This window comes from Physeter macrocephalus, chromosome 8, assembly GCF_002837175.3.
Source record: "Physeter macrocephalus isolate SW-GA chromosome 8, ASM283717v5, whole genome shotgun sequence".
Classification (NCBI taxonomy): domain Eukaryota; kingdom Metazoa; phylum Chordata; class Mammalia; order Artiodactyla; family Physeteridae; genus Physeter; species Physeter macrocephalus.
The window spans coordinates 75,642,587-75,669,186 of NC_041221.1; positions in this window are offsets into that span (position 1 = coordinate 75,642,587).

Consider the following 26,600-nt stretch of genomic DNA (forward strand, 5'->3'; position numbering starts at 1 on the left):
TTGACATGCAGTCCCTCTATACTCTTTCATCTCTGCCACAAAGACACCTTCATCCTCCTTGCCCAGTTTCAGATCTCACACCAGCTGTTACTATCAGGTAGAAAGGCTCAGGGTGGAATCGGCGTCTGGAAATATGTTAATTTTGCATGAAATCAGAGGCTGACGGCAGAAATGACAGAGACTGAAAGCTAGAGACATCTGTGCATTACACCATTCTACCACGCAGTAACGTCGTGAAGCAGGAGCTGGCAGGAAGGTGCAGAGATCTGCAGGAGTGGCCAGGGAAGGTGCTCTCCACCCCACAGCTCAAAGGGGCACCATCAGAGGGGATTGGGAGAGACAAACCAGGGAAATGAAACTGGCTAAACTAACTCAGATGTAGAAGAGCCTGTGCCCTGATATAGAGGGAAGGTAAGACGGATTAGGACTCCCAATCCCTGGCGAGCAAAGCTTTAGCCCTCGTTCGTCCCTGTAGCGCTCAAGAAAGGATACAAGGACCAGTCTTTGGGAATCGCAGGAATGAGGAGTGGAAAGACAACACTCCCAACACAACATCCGTGTGCAAGCACTTGGTTCTGGGCCAAGCGAATGCAACGATGTGGACTCATTTCCACTCAAAAATCAAAATAAATACTGTACTAGGCCCATTTCTGAACCCCTTGAGTCATATGCAACTCAGTGGCCATAGTTTGCCATGGGGCTCTGGTCTTCACAGCTCAACCAGCCTCTCTGCAGCGGCTTCTGGAATCGGGGGTGCAGTCCACCACGGGAGCTTCCCGAAAACTGGGCACCTTCAGACCCCTCAGAGGGCTTCTCTTCCCAAGAGTACTCCCACCACGACAGACCTGTACACTCAGTTAAAGGAGCAGCGAGGATAACTTCCATCCTAGAATTAAGCGGTAGCATAACATAGGGACTAAACCCAGTGCAGATTTGTAAACTGCATTTCCTGCAAAGTTTCTGGGGGAGAAAAGTGAGTGGGATTGTAGAGAGCAAACATAACCACATTCACTTACCTCAGAGGACAACTGAGAGAAATGGCTAATAAAAATTATTACAAATCACTACACACACATAAAGTGCTTTACAATCAACACGAAGACTTTAATCCCATGTTGACTGTTCTTTAGGCTTGAAGTTTAAGTAAAAGTTGAGCTGAAAAGAGTGAGAGAAACAAACTTCACTATCTGTCACTTTCTAGTTTCAAGCAAAGACCAGAGAAGAAGAAGAAAACCCCAAGAAGTCCATTTTTAACTTGCTGCTTATGTAATAAGAGCCTGTAAACTGCACCAGAATTTAATTGAAGGAAAAGTAACTGTAGGGGAATTGCTTGGAGAGCTGCCAGAAGGGTTTTAACAGCTGGAAGTTGAAAAGTGATTAATTTTGACAGCAATAAAAGCCTCATGTTCATACATAATTATGCTTAGATTTGTGGGCTGCTGGAATTTTTTTCTAGGCACTATTAACCTTTTGCTGTCCAAATTGGAATTTAGATACTTTAACTGAGTGCCTATTTTTTTATTGAATAATAATGGGCTTTCCATGGCGTTGACTCATCTCAAGATAAAGAAGACTCCAGAGGAGAAAGTGTGGAGTAACGGGAATATGTTCAAATCCTCTTCTGAGTATTTTTAGAACTTAATACAAATAAAGACATCTCGTTTTACCCTATGCGGAATCACAATGATTACAAAAGAGGGGGTTCATGAAAAAGGCATTCAGAGCAAATAAAAAATGATGCTGAAGTGGTTGTCCATCGTCAACCAAACAATTCAGCTAAATTCCCAACATTAGGAAATAGAGACAAATCTGTAAATGGCCACTACAACGCTACTTTCGCAAATACTGCATAGACTAAGAAAGCTATTAATTAAATGGAGTTCTAGGACTGGCAATGCTGCTAATTAGCTATAAAAGCTTAGACAAGTCACTTCATTGCTCCATGACGTCTCTGTTCCCCACATAAAAAGAGAGGGATAGAGCAGATAATTGAGAAGATCTAAAAATCTAATTAGTTACATCACCTGCTCTAGGATTAGTCACATCCTGAAATTTTTCTCTGTTAGTCACCTTTACTATCCTCGTGCCAACCAGTTTGACCAGAGAGAGTGAAACTTTAGTAAGAGAAAATATTTTCAATTAATTGAAAATAACTAATATTTAATAATAGTGATTATAGCAGTTTCTAAGGCACAATTCTAAGAACTTTATATAAAGCTATATTTTAATCCTCACAACCCCTCTGTGAGGTGGGTCCTATAGGGCTATTACGATTATTATCCCAGTTTACAGAAACTGAGACAATAAGAGGTTACACGACTCCCTAAACACAACAGTTACCTAGTGGGAAAGCAAAGAGTTGGAGGCTCTAATGTCCCGTTGTTTCCAAGCAAATACATATTATTGTGAAAACACTTAGTTTGTGGCTTTAAAGGGGCAATGGAAAGAAGAGCAATGAACCTAGACTCAAAAGAACTGAATTTAGTTTTAGCTCTTCCATTTTTTTCAATTGGACAGTCCGTCCAATCACCTTGGACAATACACCAACTTCTCCACTCCAAATGCCTTGATTGTAAAGCACAGCAGTTGTCTAAATTGGTGGTTCTCGAGGTGTGGTACCCAGAATAGGAACATCACCCTCACCTGGGAACTTGGTAGCGATGCACATTCTTGGGCCCCACCCCAGACCTAGGGAATCAGAAACTCGGAGCATTCATCTGCGTTTTCACAAGCCCTCCAGGTGACCCTGATGGACCCAACAGTTGGAGAACAACTGGCCAAAGTGATCACTAAATTGCCTTCTGATTCCCACATGCCACGATTCTCTCTCTAAATGTCTGGTTTTGAGTCGCTGGATTTCAAACTGAGGTGATTTTACTATATTTAAATTCTTCTTCCCTGATTCAGCAGATATTCGGGCCTCTGTCGCCAGAGGACAGGACACCTAATGTTGGCTCCCTGGAATGACTGTTTCCTTATTCATCATCGGATCATTATGGAATTAAAAGGCAGAAAGGAGCCGTGAATCTAAATAGAAAGATGATATTGTGAATGTTTCGTTGCTTCCAGCCAAAGTCTCAGATTGAAACCCACAGTCAGAACTTCAGCATAATCTGAGTTCTTAATCCACTGCCATGTCTCACATGGGGGCTTACTGTGTCCTTGTTGCTGTCTGAGGCAAATGGCACCCAAGCTGTGATTAGCAGCCTGGAGGAGCTGGCCTGTGGTTGCTTCCATATTCTCAGCTATGCCAAAATCCAGACCTACCTTCCTCCTCTGAATCAAGAGGGAGGAAACCAACCCCAGAGAGAGTGTTGTACTTACCTCTTAACACTCCATCGCCGTTGGGCAACTTGGTAGATAAACACGACTACTTTAAGGCGGAAGCCGGAATATCCACAAGAGACAATTCCAGATGTACTTAGGAGCCCAAATGTAAATGGGCCTTTGCCTTTTCCTCTTCAAGGAACCACCTGCTCATCAGAGACAGCAGAGGAAAACCTCTGAGTTTTTGTATCACCCACAATATGAAAGTCCAACGCCTCCTGCTTAGTAAACCCGCTTATGAGAGGAGAACATCGGGTGACCTCACACCTGACGGACAAGACTGAGCGGCAGGTGAGCAAAGCCTGGTGTCTCTACTTCCTGTGTACTTCTCATGACACCTCATTAACATAAATTGTTTGCTGACTCATCTTTTTAAAAGATACTAGAAGAAACAAAGAGGCAGAAACGCAAACGCTATCAGAGTTACAGAAATTTCTGAAAAAAAGTGGGAATTCAGGCAGGAATAACATATTGAGAGAAAAGGTGGCCACATAAAGTATTAGAAACTTGTTTGGAACTGTAGTTACAAAGCACGGAAGGTTCTACTCCTTAGAGCTGAGTAAGCCTAAGACTTCCATGTGGAATAACTCTGTTCTTTTGTTTTATGAGAGTGGAGAATCCCAAACATTTATTCTAGACCCTCCTGGAGACTAACCATTTCACATTTGGATATCATAAATATGAGAAGGGCTGAAAAAATTTTACAAACCATTTCCTTATCCAAGTTTACTTAAAGTGACGTGTTAGCAGAGATTTTGCATTCTTTTATTAGAAATAATCTAGACCGAATTTTGCAACTCTGGACACCTGTGTCCTGCTGTGACCCCATAAAGAAGTCAAGCTAACATTTTGGTATTTCTTCTGAACTACACTGCACAATCTATGTAATATGTACTATCTTACAGATAAAGAAACTGAGGCACAGGAGGCTTAGCCCAGCCAAAGTTACAAAACTAGTACACAGAGGAACTTAGATTCGATCCCAGGCAACCTGGCTCCAGACTTCATGCTTTTGGATGGTCAAGTCATTCTTGTTTTATCAATTCCACGTATCACTTAAGAATGCTTTTGGTGGGGCTTCCCTGGTGATGCAGTGGTTGAGAGTCCGCCTGCCGATGCAAGGGACACGGGTTCGTGCCCCGGTCCGGGAGGATCCCACATGCCGCGGAGCAGCTGGGCCCGTGAGCCATGGCCGCTGAGCCTGTGCGTCCGGAGCCTGTGCTCCGCAACGGGAGAGGCCACAGCGGTGAGAGGCCCACGTACTACAAAAAAAAAAAAGAATGCTTTTGGTGATGTAACAGAAAACCCACCTGAGTAGACCTTTAAAAATAGGAGTTCATTTTTCTCACTTTGCATTGAGCATGGGGGTGAGCAATTGCTAAGGAGCTCAGTTGCTCACAGTGTCCCCTGGAACCCACGTACTCTCCATTTCGCTGATCCATCACCCTAGCATCCTCCTCCTTATCCTCTCACGGTCACTTCCAGGCATCACCTCCCACGATAGGGAGGCACAATAGGTAGGAGAAAAACTTCTTCTGGGGAGACGCTGTCTTCTCTTTGGAAACTAAGCTTATTTCAGGAGACGTCCCCTTACATCTCACCAGCCAACAGAGGATCACATGCCACCCTTCAACCAACCAGGGGCCAGGCAAGATGACAGTGTCATAACTGGTTCTGATGAATCATGATTTATATTTTGGAACTGGGAAGGAAGCTGAACCGATGGGTCTCTACCTGGCTCCTGAATAAACTGGGCTTCTTTTCACTGGCAAAGAAAAGTGAGCAGGATGGGGGATGAGCATTGGGCGACGGTAAACAGTGCCTGCCATACTCCCCTACTTGGAGTTTAGGTTGCTCTTCATTGTTCAGTACCTCACTTATTTGAACTGTGGAAAGGCACTGTGCTGACAAGTATGAATAAAGATAAAAGACATCATCTCTGTGTAATTATCAGTCACTCAGAGTCTTCATTTGAGAGAACCAATCTCATATCCAATTTTAAACAAAGGGGTGAAAGAATTTAAATCACATATAGCTGAGTGGGCAGATGGCTGTCAAGAGAACCCAGTAGGCCTTCCCTGGGCTCTGAGTACACAGCAGGTAGAAAAGATTAAGCCTCAAGGTACCGTTCTTAGACTGTAAAACGACAGACAGGGCAAGGCTTCTGTATGTGCTTAAAAATAGAAGACACTGTATGTTCAGGATGTTTGAGGCATTGGGCACACAGAGTTGGCTTCTACCCAGATGTAATTATAGCATAACCTGAGTCTCTCCAAGTCTCACCTCCACTGGCTGTAGAAAGGATCTTTCGAGAGTAATGGCTCAAACCTCACTGGCACCTGCACCCCCGGCCCCAGCTCTATGTTTGTGGAGGTCCCACTGGGCTCTCATGTGTGCACACAGACAAGTCCAGTCCCTTTGGGCCTGCTCCCTGCTCAGATTCCACAGAGCCACACATCGTTCTGGAGCACAGCAGGGGAGAGTAGCTCTATCCTCTCCCCTCTGTCTTTGCCCCCACTGTTAGAAGGTTCTGGAAGCAGTCCTGCATGTAGTTTCGCTCTCGCGGGAACCCAGATATGTGTCCATAGGGCTGGGCTGGACACAGATTCAAGTGCTAGTGACTGTGATAAACTCACTACATATTCTCTTCCCAAATATTACACCTTGTGACTGTCTCACATCATCCTGTCTCTTTCTTCCCTTGGGACAATGAATTATCTCTGTTCTAGGAACTTATTCTTAGGAAATAACCAGACCCATGGCCAAGAATATGTGTAAGGAATCAATTACAGAGCTCTTCATTCTGGTTAAAAAAAAAAAAAAAAATCCTAAATTTATCAGCCGTACAGGGGTTAAATTAATTATAGCACATTCATTTTGAAGAAGAATAGGCATCCATTTAAAATGATGAGGCAGATCTATATTTATTAACATAGAAAAATATTCATGATATATTGTTGAACTGGAAAAAAGTATAATCTCATTTTTGTGAAAATATAGATAAACACATGCTCCTGTGAATGTATGTGGATTGATGTGTGCCCACATTCACACAGAGAAAATAGAGGTTATCTTTGGAAGGCAAGATAAGAGTATTTTTACTATCTTCTTTACATCTTTGTGGACAGCACACATTTTTACGAAAAGCATGAATTGCTTTCCCAATCATAATCATAAAAAGATAAAGCCACAGCCATTTTGAAAAATAACTATTTTAGTAAAATGGGCTTTAGTCACTAATGCATTCTTTAGAGTAAAAACATGGGCAGGTATAAAATCTCCATTTAGTGAGATTATTTTAATAAAAGGAAGGCTCAATCATTTGCTGGATATTCCTGGGTAATGTGGAAGAATATGACCCTTGACAGAAAGATGATTACAACCATATATCTCCCCCAAAATACCATGACACTGGCCAGTAGCGCCATAGCCCCAACACTGCTGCTCCTGGAAGCCTGAAAAAAAAACATGATTTCTGGAAAAAAAAAAAGGGTACATGGAGCAAAGCAAACACATGGGCTGGTGTATTTTGTGGTTGCCTCTTTTTAGTCTTGCCTCAGTTTTTTTCAGTTGGTTGTTTATCTTTTTCTAGTTGATTAGGAAGAGCTCAAAGCTTAACAATACCTGGCATTTATGTTACACATTTTTTCTCTGTTTGCCTTTCAAGATTTGTTTTTTCTGTTTTGTGTGTGTGAGGGGAGGTGGGGGGATTTGATACCATACAGGAGTTCTCATTGTTCGCACAATCAACCATAACAGTCCTTTCTTTTCTGATTCTTGGCTTTGGCAGCATGCTTGGAAATGCCATTTCTACCCCCCAAAACACCAAAATTATTCACCCCTATTTTATTTAATCTACAAATTTCATCTTTTACGATTAAATATAAAGCTAATCAGAATTTATTTTTGTGTGAGGCATGGAAGAGGTAGTGATATAAATAGTTTGCCCCAATTGGTTGGTCATTTTCCCTAACACCATTTATGAACTATCCAGCCTTTCCCCAATGATTGGAAATGAAATCTTTATCATATACAAAAACAAAACAAATGTACATATGTATCCTTGGGTCTGTTCTCCTATTCCATCATCTGCCTGCCTATTCCTGAACTAATACAATTACAATTATTATAGTTTTAAGCTGTATTTTGTTTTTTGATAAGACAAAGTCTCCCTCATCACTGTTCTTTTCAAAAACCATATTAGCTATTCTGAAATGATCATCCTTCTCAATAATTTATATTTCATCAAATTCCAAGTAAGTCAATTAAGATTTTTATTGGGATTACACTAAATTTATAGTTGAATCTATAGAAAACATTTAATATTTTCAGTGGGAAGACTTCTTTTCAATCTCCCTTGAAGATTTTGTAAATTTCTCTAGATTGTTCCTGGATATTTCCTGGTAAGCTTATGAAAAGTTGATTTTTTGACCCACAGCTTGGGTCACCTGTACCGTGTTGGAATCTCCTCACCAAATTTACAGTTGTAGGACAGACTTGCGTATCTGCAGCTCCCAGGCAAATTTCCTCTTCCCACAGACTTTACTTCTGTCTTCTTGAGGCGGCACTGTCCCCTGACCCCCACTATCTGGCTTCTGGTTTCAGAGAACCCCACTTAGGCATCCTAATCCCCAGCATGCTCTGCTCCCAGGGCTCTTATTTACTCCCCACAAAACGCTCAGCTCATAGAGACTGTAACTCACTCTATTATTTTTCTTCTGAAGCCCAACAGACAACCACAAGCTTAGCAACATGAAACAACACACATTTGTTATCCCACAATTTCTGTAGGTCAGGAATCAGAGCACAGTTTAACTGGGTCCCCTGCTCAGGGTCTCACAAGGCTGAGGTATCGGTGGGATGTGTCCCTTTCTGGATCTCGGGGTCCTCTTCCGAGCTCACAGTGCTGTCACAAGAATTCAGTTCCTTGTAGCTGTAGGACTGAGGGCCCCACTTTCTTGCTGGCCATCACTGGGGTCCTTGCATGTAGCCCCCCTCTTGTGCCCTCTCACAACATGGCGGCTTCCATCCTCCAGGCCAGCGGGAGGCTCTCTCCCTCAGTAATATAACCACAGGGGTGACATCCATCCTTCACCTTCACCATTCTCTACTGGCTAGAAGCCAGTCACGGGTACCGCTTGCACTCAAGGGGAGGGTATTATTCAAGGGTGTGAATAATTTGGGGGGGTCGTATTTTCCACATTCACAAGTCTCAGGCCATTGCCAGCATCCCACTACTTCCCAGTCACTTCTGAGATTTGGAGTGTTGACCTAAATACAAGAAGATGGAAGCCTGAGTGGGGACAAGGGGAAAGAGGGACAGGTGGTAGTAGGAGGAAGGAGAGGAGAAAACAGAAAGCGAGGCACTTTGCTCCCTTCACAGCACTGGAAAGTTTCCTGTTTGACGTAGGCATTGGCTCTCCAAATCATGGAGGCACAGTAGAGGGATGACATAGCTGGAAGCTACATTGGTTATTCTTGGTCCTCTCCATCTGCCTCGTATTTATTGTCAGTTCCTTTATAATTCTGGAATTTGATGGTTAGTTATTTTCCAGTGTTGTAAGTTTTATCTTTTTTTTTTTTTTTTTTTTTTTTTTTGCCTTTGTACCTATGTTAGTAAGCAGTTAGGGAAAACTGCCAGCCTCATGATACTTTGAACCAGAGTCTCAACCAAGCCAGTCTCCAGCAGGCTTCCACTTCTGTCTTCTTGAGATGATCCTGCTGCCTGGTTTCTGGCTCTTTTGGAGCAAATTCAAGGATGAATGCACACAGACTAGCTATCTGTACCTCAGGACGCTGTGGCTATCAGAAGCATATCTGCATTGCTGGCAGCCATTTCATCCTCATGATAACCTAGTGAAGTAAATATTATTAAACCACTTTATGGAAGAGGAAGCAGAGGCTCTGACTAGACAAATAACTTTCCCAATGTCACAAAATCTGTAAGTGACAGAGCTTGGATTCTGATCACACTTGGGGTGACTCCAAATCTCGTTCTGTCATGTCATGCTCTCAGGGTGGGGGAACGCCTCCTGGAATATTCAAAGGCATTTAGTAATAATCAACACATTTTTCCTATTCTTAATTCAGTCTATAACCTCAGAACCCTAAAGTAGTAATGAACTATAACTTTTCTGCAGTTGGGAGTTTTTTATGATGAAAATGGACGACATTCTCACTTCTCGGATTATACCACATCGCCTTTGTCCCACAGATTTTGTACCTACAACAAAGCAAGTAAAGTCAGTTTTTGAGGGATCTGATAGTCATACTGGGGCTTCCTCTTCAGCCACAACGTGAACCCCTTGTCTCATACCTCCCTGAAACAAGCCACTCTAAACACGAACATAAGCAAGTCACAGGTAGACTCCCCGCTTGGTTCCTTCAAGAAACTCTTTAGGGGGCAGTGCATCCTGATGGGAAAGGACACGGATACTGGATTCAGAGTGTCTGGGTCCAAATCCTGGGGCTGTGTGCCCACCAGCTGCCTTGGCAGGAAGGTCATGTGCCGGATGGTGGGATTATAATAGATATGCACTAGGTATAAGCTCCTAAATAGCTAACGATACCAAAATTTACAAAGATGTGTTATAAAACAGGAGACCACACAGCATACCCATAGGTGGAGGCAGAGATTCCCCAGGTCCCTACAGTGTATCGCTGCTGACCACAAGCCCATCCCCTCTGACTGCCTGAGCTCCGTGCCTGCCTGTTAACTAGGTACAAGTAATTACCTGAAGCAAACCCCAGCACATTCCTAAGTGTTTATAGATCAGCAAAATCCATTTCTCTGGCATACCAGCCTCATCAGGCTCAAGATTCAGACCCGCCTTGGGTCCATTCCTGCAGCAATCTCAGGCAAGTCACAAAATCTGGCCAATCATCCATTGCCACTAGTACAGTAGTTCTCATATATGGTGGTCCTGGGCCAGCAGCATCCATATCATCTGGGAACTTCTTAGAAATGCAAATTCTTGGGCTCCATCCCAGAAATACAAAATCAGAAACTCTGGGGATGAAACCCAGCAATCTGTTTTAACAAGCCCTCCAGGGGATTCTGAGGCCCCCCTGATGTGAGAACCACTGCTCCAATACCTGGAGTTGTGAGAATGAACTAAAATCATGCATCTGTTCTGCTACAGTGTGCCTTTCTGGAGCACGAATCACCCCATCAGTGATTGGTTACAAAGGAATGATGCCAAGAGAATGTGAAAACTGCACACTAAAGTGTCATATTGCACTGTGAAAACTGCACATTGCTTTTCACCACATCGAAGGTGGGTTTTCCTAAGCAAGAGGAGCTGGAACAGCAGAAGTGGAACCATGACCTTCAATGGAAAAGGAAAAGGTCAGCGGCTCAGCTGCTACATCATCAGCAGGAACTTTTTTGCTGTTTTCCAGGAAATGTAAGACTAGCACCTGTCTCCAGGGCTATCTTCTCCATTAGCCCACCCCAGCCTCTGAGCTCTCAGCTTGTGCGAGGTTTTCCTGCCGCCTGTGCTCTCCTTGACAGTAGCTCCATTTCCTCTGCCTTATCTCTGCCCCTGCCAGCACTGGTCTAAGAAACAATTACCAGCTTCTCAGCTCTATTACTTTTATGGATTTTAATACCCCTGTGGCAGCTTCTAGCCACCCAGGTGCTATCAAGGTGGTCCAAGTGACCTCCCCAGGTAGCAATGACTGCTTGGGCTCATCAGAGTTGCACGGGATTTGAATGGTCTATCTCGGCCCTATTTTTCCCATAAATCCTGTTATTTTTTAATACGGAGGTTTGCAGATGGCAAGATTTTCTGGAAAGTGTTATTCTGTGTTACAAGAAGAAATGCCTGTATATATAAAGTCCCTGGCACATAGTACAGACATAATAATTCTTATTATTAGTCTATGTCTGCCATACTTTGTCCTTGAAATGCTGACCAAAAAAAAAAAAAAGGAGCCAAGAAAACCCTGCAGTGACAACTCCAGTGCAAAGCAAAGAAGCACCACGATAATTTTTATAATGAAAGGGTGAAGTTTTTACCCTCTTTGGCCAATATTTTGAATGACATTCATTTGGAGCAATTCTTTCTGCTTTCTTTCATTTTTTTTTTTTCCAGTTTGAGCAGCTTTTTCTAAGACATGGGGATATTTCCACTCCTACGCACTTAAATCCTTAATTACACTCAATCTCTTTCTTTGTGACTCTAGAAGATCAGGCACTCATTCTTAGAAATAGCCAGGTGGAGAGTAATTATCTTGGCCATAATTCCTGATGTTTACAGAGTATGGCACTCAGACTTAAAATCTCCAGTCACCTTTGCTGGCAGGGAATAGTTCAGTCTCCTCACCTGACAAGAATGGGAACTGAGCTCTGGCTCAAGGTCTAACAGCAGGATAGTCTGGCCAGGAAAGCCAGCCAGGTGTCCTGGCTCCTAATTCAGTATTCTGCCTCTTAATGTTTACTCTCTAGTCATGCCCTGCCTTATGAGGTCACTTCTAAATTGTTTCCTTAAACATGGGGTCACTGGTCAAAACTGGTAATCCATAGGTCAAATCTGGCCCACAGACATGTTTTGGTTGCCCATGTATTATCATAAAACTGGGAAATTTCACATTAAAAAAAAATTTAACTTCATTTAAAAATTCAGAACATCTGGCAACACTGAGCTAATATCCCCTCATGGCAACAAGCAGCTAGAGCTAAAGAGCATCTTCCCCTTTCAGCCAGGATGAACTCGCTCAATCTTGCTACAGTCTCTACCACTCCCTGTAGTTTTACCTACATACACACACCTATCCTCACACAAGCACACACGTTCTGTATTATTCTGCTAGGGCTGCCATAACAAAGTACCACAGACTGGGGGGCTTATACAACACCAGTTGGTTTTTTCACAGTTCCGGAGGCTAGAAGTCCAATATCAAAATGTCAGCAGGGTTGGTTTCTTCTAAGGCCTCTGTCTTTGGCTTGGAGGGGCTATCTTCTCCCTGTGTCTTCACATGGTCTTCCCTCTATATGTGTCTGTGTCCTCTTCTTATAAGGACACAAGTCCCATTGGATTAGTCCCAACCTAATGCCCTCATATTAACTCAGTTTCCTTTTTAAAGACTATTTCCAAAAACAGTCACATTCTGAGGTGCTGGGGTTTGGGACTTCAACATATAAATTGGGGATGGGGGCACGGGACATAATTCAACCCATAACATATTCCTTCCTCCTTCTATATTACCCGCTTGACCCCAAAAGCATTTGAATCTGCAACTGAGACAAGCAGTAGCACAGTTTGGTTTGTTATTTAACTTCCACAGCTCTGTGTCTCATTTCATCAGGCAGCCCCTATACAAAGTGCCTTAATGATGAAATGCATAAAGTACATTTCAAAGAGATGTAAAACTTTAAAACAGCAAGACACTCGGAGACCATCTCCTGCAGTGGTTTTCAAACTATTTTTAAGTCACAGAACAAAAGTGAACTATTGATAGAAACTGATACATAAAATAGCTAAGCTTCATTCCTATTCTCCAAAATGGCTCCTAAGAAAGCTCCAGAAGATACAGGGCCTCCCAGCATGAAACGTGATTTGAAAACCACCGATGTAATCCAAATCGTTCGGTTTATAGATGAGAAACTTAAGCTCATCCACATGCCCAAGGCCACAGAGAGCCAAGAGCAGAACAGGACCAGATGCCATGTCTCCTTCCCATGTAGGTTCCAAGGAAATCATGGCATCAGTGGAACCGAGCCAGGTAGCTTGAATAATGTCATCAGGACAGGGAAGTCCTGATATTGTATTGGTGGGAGGGGCAGCCTGGAGCCCAGATCTAGGAGTCAGAAGGCCCAGATGCTAACTGTGCTTTGCCAGTACAGGCTGTGCAACCCTGAGGAGAGAGGGCTTGACCCCTCTGTTCCTCTCCACGGGGAGCATAGTAGGATTAGACTCCATGGGCTCCAAGGTCCCTTCCAGTGTCAGAACAGTAGGATTCCAGAACGTTACATTTAGAGTACTTCTGTTCATCTTTAGTTTTGCTCTGTTGGTACAAAGGACTTCATGATAACTTCTCACCCCAGAGGCATGTGTTCCAGTCATTACTGGAACAGTCATGGCAGGCTCACCCTTCACACACCCAGAGCACCCTGCAGAGAGGGGTCCTCAGATCCGGTCTGCTGACCACCAGGGTGACTTGAAACCATGGGGTAAATCCATTTCTCCTGCCTTCACTAATCGAGGTCGTTTTAAGATTTGCGTGTCCTCCAAACCGCACGGGGCCCAGACACGATGCTTGCCTGGGCTGTTTTTTAGGAACTTAAGAGTCAGCTGTGTCCAGATCAAGCTCAGCCAGTTAAGACTGGATAGGACCATCCCCACCCGCCCCCCGACACACACACAACTGGGCATGCACGGGTGTCCGCTCTGTGACCTTTTGAACGTGCAGAGGCCCCTGGCCTAGTTACACCCGAGTGGAAGGACAATTATTGCACTTTTCCCATCACCTTTCTCCACGTCTCCACCTTTTTCCAATCGCTGCTCCCCATACCTCTGACTGCCCTGCTGCTTTATTGGTCATCCCGTAAATACCCCCAGGCCCTGGCTTTTAGGGGGAGGTGGGTTTCAGTTTGTTCTCCCGTCTCCTCACTCGGTTGAGCTGTGAATAAGCTCTCTCTTTGCTGCAAATCTTAGCGTTTTTGCTGCGCGCTGGGCAAAACGGAACTTGAACTCTTGAGTCCCGCTTGCTCTCGTAGAAAAGAAAAGCCAAAAGTGAAGAAGGCATTCCACAGAAGAAATACTGCTATCTGACCCTCTCTTTTCTGCGCAACGTGAACTAGGAAGTTTGCCCCCTAAGGAAAGAGGAAGAAGGGAGGGTGGGGGAATTGCTGCGCTATTTGGGGACTGTAGTTTAGAACTCTGAAGTAGAAGTGGCAGGAATTTGTTCTCCAACTAACACTCCAATGATGATCTTATTTCATGAGGTTGCCCAGCGTGGGCCATGCTAATTCCCCCAAGTAACTAGTAACTCATTTCGAGCCAAAATCTATGGCTCCAAACATCCAAACTTTGGTTACCACCAACACCCATGTTCTCTTTTTCCTCTTTTCTGACATTTCCAGCCTCCATGCAGGTAGCTGTAGCGGGAGAACTGAGTTCTGGCCAGTGGAACAAGGACCAGGTGTTCTGTGTCTCTTCCAGGCCTGGCCCATAAGAGCCTCTCACGTGTGATCCTTGCTCTCTCCTCTTCTGCCAGCAGCTTGGAAAGGCCTCTAGAGACAGGAGGACATGGCCTAGGGCCCTGAATGACTTCATGGAGCAGAGACCTACACCCACCCACATCCCCACTGGCTTGCGACGGGGGCAAGAAGTAACTTTTCATTCTGTTTAGTCATCGGGATTTGGGAGTTACCTGTTTCAGTAGCTAGCACTATTTAGTTTAATACATGCGTCCTGTGAAGTGCAAGAAAAACCTACTCCTTTCCACTTGCCAGACCTTGAAATATTTGAAGCTAGTGCTCATCTAAAGGTGACAGGGTGATAACCTCTCTTCTCCCTTAGTAGCTTCCTCCTTTTGACTTTTCCCGATTCATGTGATTCCCCAACATGCTATCCTGAACACATTGCATCAGGACAGGGTTCACATGGAAGAACTTAGTCTTTTTCTGGCTAAAGTTTCCAAAAACCTAAGCTTTTGGTAGGTCAGAGAGGAGTCCCAACATATTTAGACTATTTGGGAGAAATATCATCAATGACAGGAAGATGATGGGACCAGAGTTTCTCCACTCTCAAGATGGAAAAACATTCCACAAGTCTCAACCAGAGTCCCACGGCTGAATTAAGTCTTAATGCCCTAAGAGATCCGTTGCACCTTATGCAGTAACTTTTCTCCGACACATCTAGAGTGATACTAGTTATTTATCATCCTTGGGGGAATTTTAAAAACTGCTTCTGAGGACTGTTTAGATGAGGAATTCTATTTAAAAGCTGCTTAGAGGAAGAGAGAGGAGGGTAAAGAGAGTGGAGGCATTGAAGGATCCTACAGAACAGAGGGAAAAGTGCCAGGGAGCCAGCAGAATGCCAGGTATACGTGGCAAAGGAGCCTGGCCTTGCCGAGTGCTGTAGGCCTCAAGGTCCGTGGGAGGAATAGCACAGTGGCAAGTTGCAGGCACCTTTGCAGAGATCCTGGCCCTCAGGGGCTCCGAGGCAGTGGGGGTTCACTCACTCGAAGGAGGGAGGCTGGTGGAGGGAGGGCCCACCGTAACCGTAGGACCAGTTATTAAGGATTCTATGGGGCAATGAACAGCTCCATAAATACCTTTGAAAACTCAAGAACTTGCTAAAATTCCCACATCTTTTCACCCGTCAGGCCAGGTATTCAGAAGGCCTAAGATGATGAAGCCAGGTACTGTTCAGTGAAGGCTTCCCACTGCAAAGTCTTGAGATAAACAGCTTCTTCCCCAGGCTGGTTTTTTTGTGGTTTTTTTGGCTTTTTTCCCCCCTCTGTTGCCAAAGAGCTTCTCTAAGACACTAGCAAAGCCCATCTTCAAATGCAAAAGCAGTCTCTGGCCCTCCTAGAAGACCCTGCCAGACTACCGGTGCACTCCTGACAGGATGTGCTTGTTCCCTCATTTTATGTCTTCCCAGAGGAATCTCCTTCCTTAATGTCATCAGACTCCAGAACTGTACCCAAACAGCAATTCTGCCATAAAAGTCAGGAGAAGGCTTTGCTCTAGAGATTCCTAACGAGGAACAAATAACCGTGCACAGGGCTGTCACATACACTGCCGAGAGTTACTATTCAGTGGGAAGGTTTCTCTTAATGAAGTAAAAAAATGTTAGTTTTTCAGCAGAAGTCGGTACTAACTAAAGTGCTCAATGTGGGAGCCACAGCCATCTCTCCTGAAGTGTGCACAGCACACGTGAAATGGATAATTACATGGACAGCTTGCGAAGGACTGCATTTTAATTGGGATGTGGGAAAACAGGAGTCACCTAAAGCCTTGAGAGAGGATTAAAGGAGTTGCGATGGTCTTGCTCTGGTGCTGAGAAAGCTAAGGGACAGCTACGTGGCTGTTTTCAAACACCGTAAAGTTTAGTCCCAGGACACAGTGCTTCTGAACTCAGGCCCTGGCCCTTCCCAACCCAGAGGGCTTGAACTCCTTCTGGCTGAGAACTGCTATCCTAAGTGGAAAGTCGAGTCATACCCTCTCCCATTTCCCTGGAAGCTTCCCGCTGAGATCCCCGTGTTGCTCCTGCACCACTATCTCCCCACACCCCGTCCACTAAGTTAGCATCATCGCTGACTCCCGAACTCCTACCCACCCAGTGCCCAGGGCCCTACCGAGCCTCATGCCCCACTAACCCGCCCTTTGGCGCTCCGCCCCCCCCCCCGCCCCCTTTGGGATCCTCTTCGCTTCTTGCCTGTAGCTTTGCCACAGCTGCCTCACTGGCCTCCCTGCGTCTGGTGGCCTCCCCAGCCCACCCATGAACCCATCTCCACGCTGCCACAGAGCTCCCACCCAAAACAGAAACGTAAGGGTATCACTCCCCCACGTAAACAGCTGCAGTGGACTTTCTGCAGGCTTAGAGTTTTTCAAAACAGTATTTTTTAAAATATCTGCCCTGGCTCCTTTTTGCATCCAATCTCCTTCGCTTTGTTCTCAAGCTCCTTTACACCTGACCCACGCCCACCACCCCTCTCATTTGCCCCACAGGATACTCTGCTCCAGGCGTATTCCATAGTCACAATTCCTTGAACGTCCTGCTGCTTCGCTGTCTTTCTTTTGCTAATCCCGATGCCTGGAATGCCATTCTTATCTCCTCCCAGTGGTAGAATCTGAGTCATTTTCCACAGCGCGGCTCAAAAATCATCTTCCCTCTCAGGCCTTCCCGAACCTAAGCAGAACTCCTGACTTCCTCCTGTGAACCCCATACTGCTCGGCCTTGCAACAGCACTTGTCACGTGTCGTGATTACTTGTGTACATTTTTGTCTTGCTCGCTAGACTGTCAACCTCTTAAAAATAGGAACCATATCTTATTTATTTGGGTTTTCCCCTAATACTTTGCACAGTGTCTGGTATATAGTAAATGTTTGATAATGGTTGAATGACAGAATAAGCTCCCAGTTCAAAGAGTCTCCAGTTTACCTAACATACCCAGCCTGGCTGGGATCTGGGAGTGCTCAGCTTGGAGGAAGAGGCAGGAAAGGGTTAATAGGAAGTGAGCTACAATTGCCCATAATGGCTCCTGCTGGGCATACTTTTACCTCCCAGTGTCTGGATCACAGCTGGCAGTTTCTGCCCTGTCTATTCCTAAGTGTCATAACTGGAGCAAAAGTCCTTCACCAGCCACTCTGGCCACACCACAAACACGTGGGTTGGAAAGCAGGGACTGCCTCGTTCTTTTCAGGTTCCTATGGATACCGTGCCACCACTGATCCACTGGGATTCAACTGTGTGGGCAGCTGCCACTTCCGGACTGCAAATACACAGTGAACAGTCAGGGAGGGGAGGAGGGCGAGAAAGAATTGAGAGAGAGCATATGGGCAGAAGTGTAGAGGGAGGAGGGTTTGGTATTTGTTCCTGCAGAAGACAGAATGTATTTGAAAAGCAAGCATATTTTTTTAAGTTCCTTTTGCTAACTATAAAATGTGAAAATCACCAGTGGAAGACTGTCTTCCTTTCTGCAGCCAGGATACAGCTCCTGGATCTATTTTGATCAGAAACCTCTAGATACATGCTTCACAAACATAATTAGGCGGGCAAGCATTTTGACATGTGCTTATTTAACTAAGAAGCAAATTCGGCAGCCAATCTGTAAAAGTGTAATATGGTGTCTTTTTCTCCCTTTTGATCATTTCATTGATTGAACATATACATTTATGCATGCAATAACAGTACTTCATATAGTTGGCTCTTTATAAGGAAATTTTGCCTAGAGCTTCACAACAACCCAGCGAGATAGGCAAACTGGCTATTACTGTCTTGTCTCCTGATGAAGAATCGGAGATAGTTCATTGCTCCCCAGCTGCTCAGTGGAGGGAGAGTCAAGACTTACACCCAGAACTCCAGCTTCCAAGACTCTGGTGTGCCCATCCCCACATTCACCACCTCCTGCCTCGCCAGGCTGCCAGCTGAGCCCCAGGCTACTTCTCAGTTGGAGCACAAACCATAAAGAAAGAGGAAATGGGTGGTTTGGCTTGGGATGGGCATGTTGACAAAATTTTTATAGTTTCCTGGTCTTTGAAAACTCCACATTAAAGTAAATACATGAATTATACTCCAATAAAGATGTTTTTAAAAAATAAAATAAAATAAAGTAAATACATGCATGTCCAATCATCAAACCACTGGCTTATAACTTAACTTATTTTCTCTGAATATATAAATTTGGCTCTCTTGCCAATGCATTCAAGATTTTTGCACGTGGTTCCTTGAGTGGATCAATCTCCAGAAGAAAGGTCATGATTTCTGTCCCCATGAGGGCCTGTAAGCTTAGTTCTGCATGGCAGCCCATGATTGCCCTCCCTTCCATGAGCCACAGGAAGCCCCTGGATGCAACCCACTGTCTCTCTTTTAACCAGGTTTTATCTGTTTCTCAAGTATCTGTATTTGTGGGTATAGTGATGACAATACATTACATTTACAGGACATTACAGTTTCTGAAGAGCTTTACTGCTTCACATACCCAACCCCCTACTGCCTCTCACCACAAGGTCCCGTTCCTGGCCATGAGGCTGATGGGGCTGATAACACTATTTTAATTTTACGGATTAAGATATGGAACTTGGAGAGGTTACATAATGTGTCCATTTAACACAACAGGAATGTGGTGAATCAGGAACTGCTAAATCCTAAACTTCCAATCCCAAATCCAGAACTCTTGCCAGGAGGCCTGTTGATTTCTTTGCCCTCTCCCACACCCACCACAAAAACCCTGATAAGACGGGAAAAATCCATCACCACTGAGGAGCACAACTCAGGAGCCTACGCTGGACTACTGGTGAGGCAGCAGGGTCCTGGGTGGAAAGGGGGCCTCGTCTACAATCCCATAGCACTCTGGACACGCCTCCAGGATAGAACGTACCACTCTGCTGTGACTGTATATCCACTTATCCATGCCTCTGACAAGGGAGTAATAGTTCTTAAACTTATGCCCACGGATAATTGATGGATCCCCTGCAATTGAATTTTTTGCTCAGACAGAAGGTCTGTACTTTTCACCAGATTCTCAAAGGAGTGTAAGAGAGGTTAGGGAAAAAAAAAAAAAAAAAAAAAAAAGCAGCTCTGTTCTGTAAGCGCACTGAGCTTGGTAGGTTTCTCCAGTGCCTACCACAGTGCCTTTCATATCAACAGTGCTGGCTGGCTGGATGCGTGCATACCTGGCTCTGTGTTTCTCTGTCAAGCTCTAATTCCACAGTTGACCCAACTACCCTGCAAACTGAATGATGCACTAGACAGGACCCAATCAATGAGACAGAATCTTGGGAAGAAATATTTGAAATGGAAAATTTTTTTCTCTTAAGGGCTATAAAATGTGACGTGATGACGTACACTCGATGTTGTTCTTCCCATCTTCCCATCCGTTTACTCTATCACCAAGCAAAAAAGAGGACCTGAGTATCATCAAATGCAGCAAAGCATATAGAGAAATTATGTGGCATGTGATCTTAGTCCTGACTCATTATACACTTTACATTTTATAGCTGTTTCCCCATCAGAATTATAAATCTCCGTACACACAAAACCATTAATTTTAAATGGAGCGTATCAGAAAATCACAGCTCAGCAAAATAGGGCTTTTTCTTGACAAATACTGAATAAGTTATATACGCACATTGTGTTTTTAGAGACTGTCCAAACTACGGGGTGATTTGAGACTTCAGTCCCTCCTGAGCGCTGGACTGATTTCAAGAAGATAATTAAAGTCAATGGTACCTGGCATATGAAATCAAACACCCATCCTCTACTCTCTGGCTTTGGTAGATAAAAGATAATAAACCTGTCATAAACCAAGACAAAGGGCCACCAGGGAGTGACAAAGCACTCTCAGGTTGAAATGTTGGCAGAACAGGCAGTGGAGATAGAGGATTGGTAAACATGCCAATCCTCCCGCTAACCTCGACTCAACAGCCTGGAAGGAAAACTGGCTGGGCCCTTCAACATGCTGGCAAGAGCCAACCCCCGACAGCTTGGAAAAGAGCAGAGAATGGGAGAAATGTGCTGGAGAACAGTGCTCTTCTGTCCTACCACCACCCCACATCCCCATGGCCACAATCTGTCACTGGATATTTTCATGCTGCTATCAATAAGCTGTATACAAAAACTACCTGGAGGCGGATTCTGACTCTGGCATTAAATACCAGAGGGGATAAAGTATCCCGCCAAGGACACACTTTTACAACCCTACATTCCTCTACCAGTGATCTGTATTCTTTTCCTTGTCCGATTAGAAAGAGGCGGCAGAGTACAATGGATGGATTGAATATCAAATCAAAAGTCCTAAGGTCTGATATGTTTTTCCACCACTCGACAAAAGACATCCTAGGATTCAGGAGGTCAATTCAGCTTATTCCTTACACCATTTTGATAAGAAGAAGGAGAATTCTTTGTAGTTTATTACCCCATTTCTACATTATCTCATTTATCTTCACAACTCCGCAAAGTAAGCAGAACTGGTAGTATGGTTCTGAGTGTGCCGATAAGAAATGGAAGATCAGAGACTTTGAGTAGCTTGCCTGGGTTCACATAGCAGTTTTGAGAGCCAAGTCCCAAGTTTTCTGACTCTAAGTCCAGGGTTCTCTCCAACATAGTCTTTTCCTAGGTGGTTGTTAAGAGCTCTGCTCCCCCTTAAACAGCTGCTCAAATGCTCAGATAACCCTTATACTAGCAAGTCATCTTATAAGTGAAACTTTTATACAGGGGACCTTTTAGCAATTTGATAGGTAAATCCTTTGGGCAGATACGAAAGGTACTCATTTGGCACTGTATTCTGTTCTCTCTATAATGGTCTAGAGTAAGCTTTATTTTTAGTAGTTTAATTACAAAAGATAGCCACACTTATTAACGTTACCTTTATGCCTTTAGTGCAATTATCCAGTCTAGTCTATGGCCTTTGAAAATTTTTAAAACATTTGAAAGGCATTACTTACGGAACACTTGCATTATTCATTCAGTTCAAGAAATAGTTATTGAATGTCTACCAAGCACTATCCATGCATTAAGAAGACAAAAGTGGTCAAGACTAGGTCCCTTCTGTAAGGAGCTTAAAACAGAGAGGAAGTCAAATAAAAACAGGTAAATGCATATATTGAACGAAGAAATACATTGGGACAAGGGCAGAAGGTTCTGAAAGCACAGAGAAAAGGCACTTAATTCAGTGTTGGAGGTCAGAGAAGGCTTTCCAGGAGGAATAACATCAATGCCAATAATTCAGGAGAGTAGGATTTTGCAGAACTTTTCTAGCCTCAACTATACCTCTAGGGCCACTGGGGGATACTGACCAACATCTAATGAAGCACACCATGCCTTTTCCCACTTCTTTGCTTTAGCCACACTATCCCCTTAGCCAGAATATCTTCTCTTGAATTTGATTCTGATATCATCTTTTTCATCATTTAAGGCTCCGCTTTAATGTTGCCTTTAAGAAGCTTTCTTTGATCTTATTTTAAGAAACAGGACTGAAACTAAAAGATTCTAAACACAAGATTCAAGTTCTATTACATTTCCCTTGACCTTTCAGTCCCTCAGTTATATTATCCTTAATAGATCACAATGTCTATTCTTTAACATTTCCAGGATAAGTCACACTGTACACTACTTGAGTGTTACTGAGGAAGCCTAAAGAGGGAAAATTATGGCCAATCCTAAATTCTTCCAAGGCTTGTGTTATTACAGCATCTTGGTCTTTACCCAAAGCCAAGGAGTAAGAGAGCCAAAGCTCTTTCAGTTCCGTTGGATCGCAGTTGGGATATATGAGGTAGCCTGAAGGATAACCACCATCTGAATCCTTGGCCAACTGGTGGCAAATGTGGGTGAAAACATGTCAACATGGCATTGCAGAAGACCTCAATTTTTTCAGTCTAAAATTATATACTGGTTCTTTTGGCCATCATCAAATCTTTACAAATGGGACCAAGAGAACTTTCTTCAGAGATACGATGGGGACTAAAGACAGAAACAGTATTCATATTACAGAGTTTTGCAAACTCTCCGGATGTCCTTACAATGAGTTACAGATGCTTAATCCTAAATTAAGAAGCTAAATATAATGTGGACTCTACAAGTGGTAATTTTCTATAATTTGAGGAAAATAGTTGGTAGCTCAATCCCCACTAGAAATGGCTGGCAATGGTTCTGCTCTGTTAAACATCTCTGTCAGCTTTTTATTTATTTATTTATTTATTTATTTATTTATTTTTGGCTTCATTGGGTCTTCGTTGCTGTGCAAGGGGTTTCTCTAGTTGCGGCGAGCAGGGGCTACTTTTTGTTGCAGTGCTTCTCATTGCGGTGGCTTCTTTTGTTGCAGAGCACGGGCTCTAGAGCGTAGACTCAGTAGTTGTGGCACACGGGCTTAGTTGCTCCGCGGCATGTGGGATCTTCCCCGACCAGGGCTCGAACCCGTGTCCCCTGTATTGGCAGGCGGATTCTTAACCACTGCGCCACCAGGGAAGCCCTCTGTCAGCATTTTATAAGGACCAGATCATCTAGAGAAGAACAACAGATTTTTAATAAAATTAATCAAGAAACTGTAATTTGAATATTCCTCTGGACACGCAGGTATTATTTTATAACAAAAGAAGTAATAAGAAATCACGGGACCTGTATTCATATCTGTACTCATTCCATCGAACCATTTCTTGGTTTTTCATATTTTGTATTATTGCCTTGTTCTCCTTTGTTTTGAAAAGAAACTTCATCAGTTTTCCTGTGGCATGCCATTTTATCTCCTTATTCTGCTTGCAGTAAGATATCAGCCTCTTATTAGCACAGCAACTTACAACAATGATTCTTTGTTCCCCCCCAAAAAAATGCATGAATAGTACATTATTAAAATAGAAAAGGAAGTGTGTTTCGTTTCATTTGTTATTTCCTTAGTGACTGTTGTCATGGAACTAGGTGCTTTACAAAAGACAAAGTGAAGCAATAATACAGTGTACTTGGTTCTTGCATTTATCATGAGGATATGAGTATTTACCAAACTACCAAACGGTGACTTATAAATCAATTCACTTCAGGTAGGATGCAAATGTGCCTTTAAATTTATAGTCAGCTTTATGGAACCTCCATGTCACCAAGCACTGTATAAACTACCTTGTTGGATCTCCGAGGGCTTCTGAGGAAAGTTGAAACCAAAATGGGGCTGGGCGTAGGAAAGATGATAGATGAGTTTTGAAGAAAAACAGCCAAAAAAGGTAATAGAAGAGAAACTGGGAAACAAAGTTACAGCAATGAATTTCATAGACAACTGACAGTTAACTCCAGATTCTAAATCAAATGCATACTTAACGGCTGTCAGGGTAAATGTTTTACCTATCTCAAACTGGCTCTTATCTATGTCTTACACACTTGTGACATCTGAAACTGTTTTTTCCTGCATGGGAGAAAATTTCTCTACATTTTTTAAAGATATTAATAACCTAGATTGTACTTTTATATTCACAAAGCTGAAGTCTGTTTCATCCTAAATAATAATCACATATAATTTGCCACACACCATCTTGATGTGAAGGTTGAAATCAGGAAGACCACATTAATTCAGATCCCACTAAATTCTGCATTTGTGGGCAGAAAATCAGTAGAATATTATGCTTGTGTGTTTTGTCATGGCCCAAAGAAGGTCACACCTGTGAGGGGCAGAGACCAAAGGCAATGGGCAGCTGCCATTTGGGGGACTCTGACACCGGGGACACAGGGTTGCCTCTGCAGATCTTCATGGACGGGGTCCTCACACCTTTTCTCTTGGGAAGATTTTGGTGAGCCCTATGCTCAGAAATAAAATGGAAGGCAGAGAGCCTACAGGCAAGTCTTCCAATCACTATTTCAGAACCAGGTGCCAGAGACCAAGCCTCTGCAGGGGGAGCTCGGCTTCAGCATGAGATCCACTGCCATCCACCACCAGGCTCCAAGCTCTCTGGGTCTGAGCTGGCGGCTCGGGGCAGAAGAGGTCTGTTGCCTGGGGGCTGACCTTTGTGCCCACGGCTGGAGGGTATACAATCTGGGTAAATCCCAGCCTGGTGGAATACCAGGCAACATTCCACTCACAGGGAGGACCTAGGAGCCCTGGGGGACAGCTCATTCTAAGAGAGGAAGGAGCCCGGAATAGGGCAGAAGAAAGTAACAGAGCCCTGGTTACTTTCTATTCAAAGAAGGCAATGGGAGGATGCAAGGGCTTGCAGCATCCTGGTTGTTACACCAGCCCTGGCCCAACCCCGAGGGCCACATGATCAGATCCCAGGTGAGAGAAAGAGGTTATGACCAAATTCTAAGACAGCCGTCTCAATAAATGCTTTAGCTCCGTGGAGCCCATGCCTCACATTGAGCGCAGCATAACGTTAAAGGGAAGGAGCCTTCTCCCCGTTCCACAGAGATTACTGCACCCTCTGAGCACAGCTGAGCCCACTAGAGTCAGCAAGAGAGGTTCCACAGCCAGAGAAGACAGGCAGCCCTGGGGGTCAACCTCTCCCTCGGGACCCTCAGAATTACTCCAGGAGGAAAGAGGACATTATTAGAGCACTTACCAGAGCAGTTTGAGAAAATAGAGTGTTTGAGGTTATGTTTCAAATAACTGTATATTTCGGAACATTTACAATTTCCTCCCATCTGCAATTTCCATTATTGTCTGTTTCAAAACAAGTAAATGACAAGGGATTGCATATTTGTCTTCAGAGAACATAAGGAACAGGTAAGACGAAGACCCACTCCACAAACGTATTTGGCAGGAACAGAACAAAACAATGCAGCCGATTGTTGGTGGGGAAAAAGGTAACAGACTAAGATTTTAGGTCCTGCATGAAGAAAGAAAGCAGAGTTTGCAGACCCTGAACATCCCCAACAGGGCTTGACAAGAAAAATAATAGAAATATTTTAAACATTGGGATGGGAGAGGGAATTTTCAAATTTTATATAGGAGCAGACTCTATACAACCATTTAGTGAGATTTGTTCTCCCATTCAAACCAACATACTTAATTAAAAATAATTCGTATACAGAATTTGGCCTAATAGTAGATTTTTCTTTTAATCTCCTACATACAAACACCTATGAATGGCTTTTGACAAAATGATAATTCCAAGTCCCTATAGGCCCTCTATTGCCAATACTTTAAAGCCATTAGTTGAGTTACTATGGAGGCTTTAAAGTACTAGAATCACATTTCTTCTGGCATTCAGACCCTTATGGGGATTCAAACGGCTCTTTCCAGCCCTCAAGACCAATTAGGGAGATGATACTGTGTTCGAATTCAGACTGCAAGAGGTTTCTCTGGCAGGTCGGGAAACCGAGTCCAAAAACAATGCAACCCCTAAAAGCAAAAGGAGTTGTGCATTTGTGTCTGGACCCAGCAAAGCACTCAGGAAACGTGCAGCCTCCTCTTGCTCTGCATGGTTTTCCCGAAAGATGGTCAGGATCCAAGAGTCCCCTAAGGATGGGATCTACAAAAAGCTGAGCAATTGATTCCATCCATCCACTGATCCATCTCTCTGCCTATCTGGCTAGCTCTCTATCTTTTTTACACATATAAGGGGCATCGGGATGTTGAGAATTAAATTTGTCTGCCTGTTGGACAGAGTTTAATTTTCTTGCCCTCCACACCGCCCTCCCTGGGGTTGTATCAGATTCCTCTCCTCTGTCCTACTCTGCGGATCATAATGATCCCTATCACTTTGTACTAGAATTGTTAGTAGCTATCTGTGTCCATATAGACCTTAATTCTTAAAGGCAGACTCTTGCTCTCTCCCCGCACCTTTGTAACCTGAAAGGTCACAAGGAGTAGCTGCCAAGGGATCCCCCACTGCTAAAGGGGAGAGACAGAGAACGCAGGCAACCGTGAGGATGCGAAACGGGAGATGGAGAAGAATAAGGACTTCATGAGGGCAGGCTCAGTCCGATGCACTTGTTTTGTTTTGTTTTGTTTTTTTGCGGTTCGCGGGCCTCTCACTGCTGTGGCCTCTCCCGTTGCGGAGCACAGGCTCCGGACGCGCAGGCTCAGCAGCCGTGGCTCACGGGCCCAACCGCTCCGCGGCATGTGGGATCTTCCCGGACCGGGGCACAAACCCGTGTCCCCTGCATCGGCAGGCGGACTCTCAA